This window comes from Rhincodon typus, chromosome 19 (assembly GCF_021869965.1).
Source record: "Rhincodon typus isolate 14 chromosome 19, sRhiTyp1.1, whole genome shotgun sequence".
NCBI classification, from domain to species: domain Eukaryota; kingdom Metazoa; phylum Chordata; class Chondrichthyes; order Orectolobiformes; family Rhincodontidae; genus Rhincodon; species Rhincodon typus.
In genome coordinates, this window is record NC_063350.1 from 28,663,776 (window position 1) to 28,674,977 (window position 11,202).

General features: G+C 40.8%; 1 protein-coding gene across 2 annotated transcripts in view; it reads right to left on the bottom strand.

The window, feature by feature from the left end:
• LOC109912523 (uridine-cytidine kinase-like 1) overlaps nucleotides 1-11,202 on the bottom strand; it is a 187,724-nt gene that overhangs the window by 139,594 nt on the left and 36,928 nt on the right. The window lies entirely within an intron of this gene.

Consider the following 11,202-nt stretch of genomic DNA (forward strand, 5'->3'; position numbering starts at 1 on the left):
TGTTCATCCAGCCCTGCACCTTGTTGTCTCGGATTCTCCAGCATCTGCAGTTCCTACTATCTCTAGGCATGGATTTGATTTGATTTATTGTAGTCACATGTACCTAAGTACAGTGAAAAGCTTTGTTTTACAAGCAGTACAGGCAGATCATTAGCAAACAAGGACCTACAGATCATAGGGTGCTTAGACAGAGTGAGGCATACAAAAACACAGCTGCACAGCAGGCGTGCAAAGCAAGATCTACATTAGCAAGATCAACGTTATTTGAAGGTAGAGAAGTCCATTCAGCAGTCTAATAACACCAAGAAAGAAACTGTCCTTGAACCTGTTAGTGCGTGTATTCAAGCTTCTACATCTTCTGCCTGACCGAAGAGGTCGGAAAAGATCATTACCAAGGTGGGAAGGGTATTTGATGATGTTGGCAGCCTGTCTGCAGCAACAAGAAGTGTAAATGGAGTCCATAGATGGGAAGTTGGCTTCCATGATGGTCTGGGCTGTGCACACAACCTTCTGTAGTTTTGCATGTTCCTGGGCAGAGCAATTGCCGTACCAGGCTGTTTTGCACCCAGAGGGTATGCTTTCTATGGTGCATCTGTAAAAGTTGGTGAGGGTTCCTATGGACATGCTGAATTTCCTAAGCCACCTGAGGAAAAAGAGGCATTGTTGTGCCTTCTTGACCATAGCATCGATGAGGGAAGTCCAGGACAGATTGTCATCATTTCCAGCAACTTGACACTCTCGAACCTCTCCACCACAGCTCCATTGATGTAGATGGGGTCGTGTCGTCCTCCTTCCTGAAATCAATGATCAATTCTTTTGTTTAGCTGACATTGAGAGAGGGCTTATTATCATTGCACCATTGTACCATGACACCAAGCCCTCTATCTCCTTCCTGTATTCTGAATCATCATTGTTTGCTATTTGTTCTACCACAGTGGTGCCTGTCAGCAAACTTGCAGATGGTGTTTGTTTGGAATTTGGCTACATAGTCGTGGGTGTACAGAGTGTACAGTAGGCTGCTGAGAACACAGTGAGATTGGTAAAGTTGGAACATCACTAACTCACAAGCACAAATTCTACTACTTTTTTCATACAGTATGATTAATGTTATTGACTTATCTAATGCCAACATGTGGGTCATGTACGTAACAGTGACTTCAACCTTGCAATACCTCATCTTCACGGGGTTGGTTAGCTCCATTGGCTGGACAGTTGATTTGTAATGCAGAGTAACGCCAATGGCATTGGTTCAATTCCTGCAGTGGCTGAAGTTACCATGAAGGATTCTCTTCCTCAGCCTCTCCCTTCGCCTGGGGCGTGGTGACCCTCCAATCAAACCAATGTGAACTCTGTTTCTCTCTCCACAGATGCTGCCAGACATGCTAAGATTCTCCAGCATTCTCTGTGTTTGTATCTAATTCTGTACTCAGTTTCTGCTTTGAATCAATCTTTGGTGTAATTTTGAGATAACTTATTCATGTAGGCAAATTGTCAAACTAAATGTAGCTACAGCATCAACAGCTTGTATTTGTTTAGCATCTTTAATGTGGTAATACACCCCAAGGCACTTCGCAGGAGTGTTTGCAAACAAAATTTAGTACACAAGGAAATATCAGGACAAATTACCAAAGACATGGTCAAGAAGCATGGTTAAGGACCATCTGGAAGTGGCAGAGAAATTTAAGGAGAGAACTCCAAAGTTCAGAACTCTGTTTAGTAATGGTAAAGCAATTAATATCATGAATGCTCAAGAGACTCAAATTAGATGAGTGTAGATTTCTTAAGGGTTGTGGGGCTGGATTACGAAGATTACAAAAACCAAGAACGGGCAAGACCATTGGAGGCATTTGAAAATGAGGATGAGAATTTCAAGTCAAGTTGTTACTTAATCAGCAGTTTATGTGGAATCCTCAAGTACCCAATTAAGGGTTACTTCCTGAAGGCACCATCAATGGAATATGACTTCTCACATTATCTTACTGATTGCCGGGTCCTACCTGTCTTCTTGAGAATACTTGTCCCATCTATGAAGGTACCTCAGCATTTGATGACCCAGTTCTTTGTCCTGAAGCCTCACTATTGACTATTGCTAACAATGATGCTGCTGAGCTAGTGATTGTCTGTTTATGCCAGCCATTCTGGCAGGCACTCTTGCAAATCTGAAGAAGGTTTCATATAAGGAAGGCTCCAAGCTGTGGATGGGCCTGCACAGATTGATTATGGCTATTGCAGTGGTCATTTTGGTCTTCCCATTTAAGGAAAGATGTAAATGCATTGGAGGTGGTTCAGAGGAGAGTTATTAGATTGATGACTGGAATGAGCAGGTTGTCTGATGAGGAAAGTTTGGATAGGCTGGACTTGTTGCTGCTAAGAGTTTAGAAGCGTGAGGTGTGGCTTGATTGACAGATTGGACATGGAAAGGAAATTTTCACTTGTGGGTCAGTCAGAACTAGGGGGAATTGTTTAAAAACTTGGGTGTCCCCCTTTGACAGCGCAAATGAGAAATTGTTTTGAGGGTTGTGTGACTTTGGAATCTCTACCTCAGAAGATGGACTTATTTTTAAGGCAGAGTTAGATAAATTGTTGTTCTTCAGGGATATCAGATGTAGTTAGGAATGTGGAATTTGAAACACAAACAGATCAGTCATGATCTCATTGAAAAGCAGAGCAAGCACGAGAAGCTGAATGGCCTATTTCTGCACCTGATTCATACAGTTGTGTGTATATCAGCCTTGTAGATTGATTGTAGTGTTGTGGAGGCAGCCTGAAAATTATTGCCAAGCACCACACTAATCGAGGCCTATTTGACCAAGGTAATGTTCTGCGAAACCTTGGTTCAAATGATGTCATGGCAGACAGTGGAATTTGAATTCTATAACGAATCACTGTCGATAGTCAGTTAAATCCAACTGGTTCATTAATATTCTTCAAGGAAACTGCTGTCCTTCTGTAGTCTGCCCTACATGTACAGTTGACTCTTAATTGCCCTCTGGATAATTAGGAATTGGTATAGATTCAAAAATCAAATACATAGCAATTTCTTTAAAAGGTATACTTTGAACCGCAAATTATTTAAAATGTATTGGCTATTTTAAGTACATCGTGGGCTGCTATGTTGTGCCACAAAGGAACTATCCAGTTTAACAGTGGAAAGTTAATTTATAATAGTCTTTGTACATTGTGTCTGCAGTTAATTTCTAAAATATTTGATCATTTATCGTTAATTTACATTAATTAAATGTATATTTGTAAGAACTATATTATATTGTTCATATATACATCTATCGGGAAGCTTAAAATCCAGTTGCATATTATAAAGTGTAAGCCAAAATTTAGTTGCATCACTATTATAGGATATGCTAGCCTAATTTCATGATTAGTGGTAAAACAACGGTGCATGTCACTGACCTTGCAGACAGCTTCCCACAAATCTCTACAGATCCCTGTGGTAGGGATTTCCTCTTGTCCACCAATAGTATGAATTTGGCACCAAGTCAAGTGAAGCTCTAAGCCTCCAGCAATAGTAATTTCAGCGACCAGAGTAAGCAGCCAATCACGTTGAAATATTTCCTCCTTCTCCCCGTCCTTGTTCCCCTAATTTATTGTTTCCGTTTATCTGCAGATTGAAATTTGTGTTGCACCAATATTGAGGTGCCATGCTGATGTATGCTACCACCAGAGAAGAAGTTACAGTTTTTTGATGTTACCATGTGTATGGAAGAATAAGAAAGATTACCACCCTACTGTTAACATGACAATATGCTAGTCCACCATTATCATGGTAACATTTGACCTCTCAATTTCTAATCTTTAAATACCATTCCATAAATATTGCACTACCATACAAGAGCGTTCTTGTATTGTTAGTTTGTATTTTAGTCATTTTTCAGAAATTGAATTAGTAGGGATGGATCAATTCAGGATGAGGTATGTATGTTTCAAATTGACAAGCTCAAAATGAAGAAAAGAACCTTTGCATTGTTATTTAGATGTCATTGGGCGAGGAATCCAAAACAAACACTCTTGAAATGCCCCTATGCTTTTAACCCGTCAGATGTTTTTTGGTATCTATCTTCCTTCAAAAATTCTAAGAAAACTTTCTACTGCAGAATGACTAGATTAATGGTATGAACTGACTCTCTAACTCTTAATAACTCAGTAATCTTTCACTTTACCTCCTGCTCACTGTGTCCCAATTCTCAACTGCCCAACTTCCAACTTTCCTCCACAACCCTCCCTCTTGCCACTTCCCTGTCACCATCGTCTCCAACTCACCACCTCTTTCACCAACATTGACACTTACTGATGCCTGTGCTCATCCCCTCCCTTCTAATGCTGCTCCTGCTTTCCACTCCAACCTTGCCAGTTACTGACTTCTCCTTGCCTTTGGTTGGAGTCTTTCAGTTCTTTGGACATAGTTAAGAGGTTTATAGTCCCTCTAACCTATCAGGATATGTGAAGCTGTAATAATTAATTGCACAGTACTTGATGGATTGTTGTGCTACGGTGCAGGTGCATACTTTAGAGGGAACGTTAGACCCCAAGTTAACTATCATTGTTAATGGCACTTTAATTTCTGGCTTTCCCGCTCTCTGCTTTAATCAACCTGCTATCACCCTTTCCTCAAAAACCAACCCTTACCCCCACTATCCTTGCAAATCTTCAAGCTCCCTTTCCTCACCAGTGTTTGTAAACATGTTGTCACATTCCAAATCTGCTCCAATCTTTCCTGGAACTCCCCTACAACTGTACTGAAACCAGAGTCCCAAATGACTGTGATTGCTGATCAAGATAAATTTTCCATTCTTCACCTGTCTTCACCTTTTGAAATGGTTGTCCAGTTCATCATCCTCCAACATCTCTTCACTTTCATCCAGCTGGGTGAGGCTGCTCCAAATGGGACTTATTTTTGCCAGTCTGATCTTAACCAGAGAATCACTTAAGACGGTTTCTCTTTCTGCTCCCCACAGTGTTATCTCTGGCTCTCAAGGACGTCTTCTTAGTCCCTTCCTGTTTCTCATCTGCATGCTGCTTCTTGGGGACATCATCCAAAAAGTAGTGTTAATTTTCACATTACACTGACTGCACCAAACTCTAACACACCACGACCTCTCTTGTCCACTGTTGCTAAATTATCTGACAGCTTACTTAGTATCCATTATTCCACCAGCAGAAATTTCCTCAATTTAATTGAAAAGATTTAACCATCATTTTCATTCCTTGCTCCAAGCATCATTACTTAACTATTGACTCCATTTATCTCCATAACAAATTGAAGCGAGTCTCTTTGCTACCTTGGTGTCATGTTTGATCCAAAGATGGGTTTCTGACCTCCTTTGTATCATCATCATCATCATCATAAATGGTCTTAATGTTCACCTCTGTGACATTACCAGAGAGAGAGGGAAAATAGTGTTGAGACAGATGATTAGTCAGGATCATATTTTATAGCAAGCAAGGTCAAGGGATCATCTGGTCTACTCCTCCTATTTCTATTTCTTAGGTTCTTCCATTCAGGTTTTTGTAGTGCAACTAATAGTGCTAAGGGGCACAAGTGCTTGTTGTAGAATCTTTAGAATCTACAGTGCAGGATGAGGCCAACTGGCCCATTGAGTCCACACAGACCACCTAAAAAGCATCCTACCCAAACCCAGCCCACTACCGTAATCCCAGAACCCCTCATTTCCCATGGCTAACACACCTAGCTGACACATCCTTGGAAGCTATGGCCAATTTTAGCATGGTCAATCCACCCAACCTACACATCTTTGGACTGTGGGAAGAAACTGGAGCACCCAGTGGGAACCCATGCAGACACAGGGAGAATGTCAAAACTCCATACAGACAGTCACCCAAGACTGGGATTGAACCTGGGTTCTGGCACTGTGAGGCAGCAATGCTATTCACAGTTAGTTCATTGATTTTAGAATTGATTATGAGGAGGACTGCAACAGCACATCCTGTAGCTAAGCGTACAGTCACTGGCAACAACTTTGGGATTTCTGCATTCAGCTGTACATTTCCATTGAAAAATCCAAACAGACCTATATCCTTTGACGTTATGCCCTTGAACTGTTTTGTAATCTGGCATTTGACATTTTATCATTAATTTGGATTCCATATATGATGGCTGCAAAATCTGTGTTTTGGAGACAGGCAAGAAGATTTGTCTTTTGAAAAACAAATTCCTTGTTGAACCCTAACTAATTGAGCATACAAAGGCTGCTGCTTTTAGAACTTCAAATGTGTGATAGACGTAATACACAAGTTTTATTTTTAATGAGAAAAACAAAGAATATGGAAAACTTTACGTCCTGTATGCTTTAGCACTACTGTCCTGTCAGTAAATTAATAGAACAAAGAACAAAGAAAATTACAGTACAGGAACAGGCCCATCGGCTCTCTAAGCCTGCACCGACGTGCTGCCCGTCACAACTAAAACCCCCTAACCTTCCAAGGACTGTATCCCTCTATTCCCATCCTATTCATGTATTCATCAAGACGCCCTTTAAAAGTCTCTATCATATCTGCTTCCACTACCTCCCTCGGCAGCGAGTTCCAGGCACCCACTGCCCTCTGTGTAAAAAAAAAACTTGCCTCGTACATCACCTTTTAAACCTTGCTCCTCGTTCCTTAAACCTATGCCCCCTAGTAATTGACTCTTCCACCATGGGAAAAAGCTTCTGACTGTCCACTCTGTTCTTGCCCTCCATAACCTTGTAGACCTCTATCAGGTTGCCCCTTCAACCTCCGTCATTCCAGTGAGAACAACCCAAGTTTCTCCAACCACTCCTCCTACCTAATGCCCTCCATATCGGACAACATCCTGGTAAACTTTTTCTGTACCCTCTCCAAAGCCACCATATCCTTCTGGTAGTGTGGCGACCAGAATTGAACACAATATTCCAAATGCGGCCTAACTAAGTTCTATAAAGCTGCAACATTACCTGCCAATTTTTAAACTCAATGACCTGGCCAATGAAGGCAAGCATGCAGTATGCCTTGTTGACTACCTTTTCCACCTGCGTTGCCACTTTCAGTGACCTGTGTACCTGTACACCCAGATCCCTCTGCCTATCAGTACTTTTAAGGGTTATGCCATTTACTGGATATTTTCCATCTGGATTAGACCTTCCGAAATGCATTACCTCACATTAAGCTATTTGTTGTGAAGGAACAGCAATCATATGAAATTAGTTGAGATTAATAAATTAATTGAAATTAGTTGACTGCTGTGTCTCTACAGCACAACTATGTTAATGCAAACTTCTTTCACAAATAAGTTGGCAAAAAGAAAATGCTGGGATTAGTTTGATAGTTATCTTTCTAATCTATTATGCAATATAAATCCTAATTGTTGCAACATTTTTAACTCTTGTGCAGCAGTTAATAGCAAACTGAAAACCAAACATTTCTCCTGTCAATACTTTTTGATTTGTGTTTGGAACAACACTATTTGTATGAGTTGATATTGCCTTCAAATATCAGTTTCTCTCTGTCAGTGTGAGAAGTTCTAATGAATAGTTCTGTATATTAGACAAATTAATTTCATAAACATGTAATTTTGATATGTGCTGATATTTGGATATATATTCCACTATTTAAATATTTGGATCTATTCCTTTTTCCTCATCCATTTTGAAATCTATCTGCCATAGTTCCACCCTCCCTAATGTGTCTCTCTGTAATTTTATGCTCTCTTAGCCACTTAGATCAGCACCAAATTAATGTGTTACTTGTAAACTTAAGTATATGGTTCTCTGTGTTATTAAAGTCATCAATAAATATCGTGAATTGTTGAGGCTCCTGTACAGATCTTTGTAGGACATTGTACTTAATTCTCAGGAAGTTTATAACATATTATTTCCCAAGCTCTATTTTCTACTGCCTAGCCAATCTCCAAACCAGGTCAATTCCATGAGTTTTAATTTTAGCCAACATCCCTCAACTGGAACAGAACGAGGTGTGGGACTAGCTGAACTGTTCTTGGAGAGAGCTGACACAGGTTCGACACAAATGGCTGCTCGTAATGCACAAATGTACAAATTAGGAGCAGTAGAAGAAATTTTGTCCCCTCAAACCTGCTCTGCCATGTGATAAGATCATGACTGATCTGATCTATAACTTCATCTATACTTCCCTACCTACCCCCATACCATTTGACTCATTTGTAGTCAAGAACCTATCTACATCTGCTTTAAATCTATTCGATGACCCTGCCTCCATTGTTCTGAAGAAGACAATTCCACAAATTCAAATGTTTTCAAATATGACCCCTCCCAAGTTTATCTAAACTGTCCCCAGCATGGGTCATCATTGCTGTGGTGAGAATGCAGATGCATGGAGGAGGAACAGATGCATCAACAATTAAGACTGGTAACAACCTCCAATGGTTGGTAAACAGCTTCCTCATTATGAAATCACAGCTGAAGGCCCCATCATGATGCAGAGGTGGTGCAGAAGGTCCTGAGTCTATCATCCTCTGCTATTTCCTCCAGATGAATGAGGTGCATTACTGCCACAGACCGAGGATGTCCCAGGATACTGTCACAGAAGTGTACCAATTGCTGGTGTGGGACCTGCTGCCTGAAGGTGGCCATCCTGTCCTGGTGACCATCAACATGCCAACTGGGCTAAACCATTTATGCAACTGGCTGCTCACAAAAGTCCACTGAGCCCCGGCATAGGATCTCTGAATTTTCAACCCAGAAATGTATCAAAGCTGTTACCAAAGCAATTTGTGACAGATCGCTCAGCTTTACCTTGTTCCCCTGTGATAAAGTCTGTGCTCAGCTCAGACAGTATGTTTGTCAACATAGCTTGTTTCCCCCAGGTCCAGGGTGCTAAAGACTGTGCACATATATCATATCACAACACAGCTAAATTCATCAACAGGAAAGAATTCCATTCCATCAATGTATAAGTCACTTGTGATCATTGGTACCACCTCTTAGAAGTCTGCAGAAGGTAACCTGGGAATTTCCATGATGCCTGTTTCCTTGAGAACTCAGTTTCATCTTTTTCTAGGGCTGGATGCCTTACAAAGATAGTTACAGGGAAACAAGGACTACCCTCTGTAACAAAGGTGCTTGGCTCTGTTAGACAAGTCCTTGACAGAAGCCAAACATTGATATAATGGAGTGCATTCTTCAACCAGGGCCATCATGGAGTAGATGAGGACCTGCTGAAGATGAAGTTCTGATGCTTACATTGGGCTGGTGGGAGCCTGGCAGTGTAGTCCAGACAGAATTCACCACATAATCCTTGTATGCTTCTATGCAACTGGAGCAGGCAAAGAGCAGATGTGGTGAATGCAGAAGAGCTGGAAGAGTGGCAGCAGTCTCCTGTGGAGTACTATCATCTTCTACTTGGTAGAATACTGCAATGGCAGGCACAACAAGCCAGACAAGGACCTAATCAACACCCAGTTCCAAAACGATGCAATCTGGATGCAATTTTTAAAAAAAATTACTCACTGAAGGTATATGGGCATTGGCCAGCATTTATTGCCTGTCTCTAATTACACTTGAGAAGGTGGTAGTGAGCTGCCTTCTAGAACTGTTGCAGTCTGTATCAATTCACTGACTGTAGATTTGTTTTTGCTCAGAAGGCAAGTAACCCCTATTCTTTATCCCCAGAAGCTAATTCAACTTTTTTTTGTTTGCTTTTTTTCATTTTTTAATGTTGTTCAATAATATTTAATGTCACAACTGTTTGATGGCTTTCCAGCATGTGATGTCCCATATTGTTCAATATAAAAATGTTTAGCTTGTATCAAATTTGAGTTTGTATTTGCAATGAAATGTGACCCTTACTCAGAGGCATTTTTTTTTCATTCCCCTCCCACTTACCTACATTGCAAAGGGTAGCTCATTGCTGTCAGCACTTGACCTGGTGCACAACTGGGCTTTAAATATGACACCGGTGATTTTTTCCTTGCATTGCAGAGCTCTATAAAGGCATGGTACATACATAATGAGGCAAGCTGCAGAGAATTGTGTGAGATAACTCACTTGAGTTCACTGAAACCTCCTGAAATTGACATGGACAATTTCTGGTAAAATCAGCCCCTTGTAACCTGGATATATTAAACTCTCTTTTAATACTAACTGGCAACTGAATATCAGTACTGACCATCATGACACAACCCTATGCTGTAGTGGAGTGAATTAGATGTTCAATTTGTGTCTTAAATTCCATGCTTCAGTCTGTAAGTCTCACATTTAGGCAAAAGAGCCCATCGTCTTTATCGCTAATGATGCCTTTCCCATGCCAGTTTATTTACTGTTGTTCTTATTTGTCACTGTAATAACTTTATTTTTAATCATCCCTTCACCTGGAGTATAAAGATTTTGATTTATAACCTGTACTTTGCTCTTTTATTCCATTTTTACCAGACTGATTTTTAGATTGAGCTTCCTCCACAGTCATCATTTGTTAATTTGATTCCCTTTTCACTATGTACCCCTTTTCGGCTACAATCTTGGACTCAACCTGTTTCAAGTATGGCTTGACCCGAATACAGCACCTTCTTGTCATTGTATTGGTGCCAGTGTCCCTTAAAATGGCACAGAAGTCAAAAGATTGTCTCATGTTCAACTCCTCATCTGGAATTATCCTTCACAGTGGTTTCTTCTTGCAGCAGCTCAGGTAATTGAGGTGGACACAGAGAAGAGGGATATTAGTTAGAATGTCAATGAGAGTTGGCATCATAATGCAACTGATGTACTCAAACTGACTCATTGTACAATTGTTTGCATGTAATGAAACAGTAGTCCCCATCAGAGTACCTCTTCAGAAGTTCACAAACAGCACAAAAAAGTTACACGTAAAACTAAAGGAATGCACATATAAAAGTACAAAATATAGCATGTATCCAAGGGCCTGGGAGAGATTACAAAGAATGCTACAGGAAGATAAAGGATAGAAAGATGTTTGCAGTCAGGTGCCCACAAGATGATATAAGCTACAGACAGGATGGAGAGCTGATGAGTCACAAGCACTTTATCTGGAGTGCAAAGAGTAAGGATTACTGAGAGGTGTCCTTTCTGCAAAGTCTACCATGTTAGAAAGAGTTAGTAGGAACTGCAGATGCTGGAGAATCCGAGACAACATGGTGCAGGGCTGGATGAACACAGCAGGCCAAGCAGCATCATAGGAGCAGAGAGGCTGACGTTTCGGGCCTAGACCCTTTTTCTGATG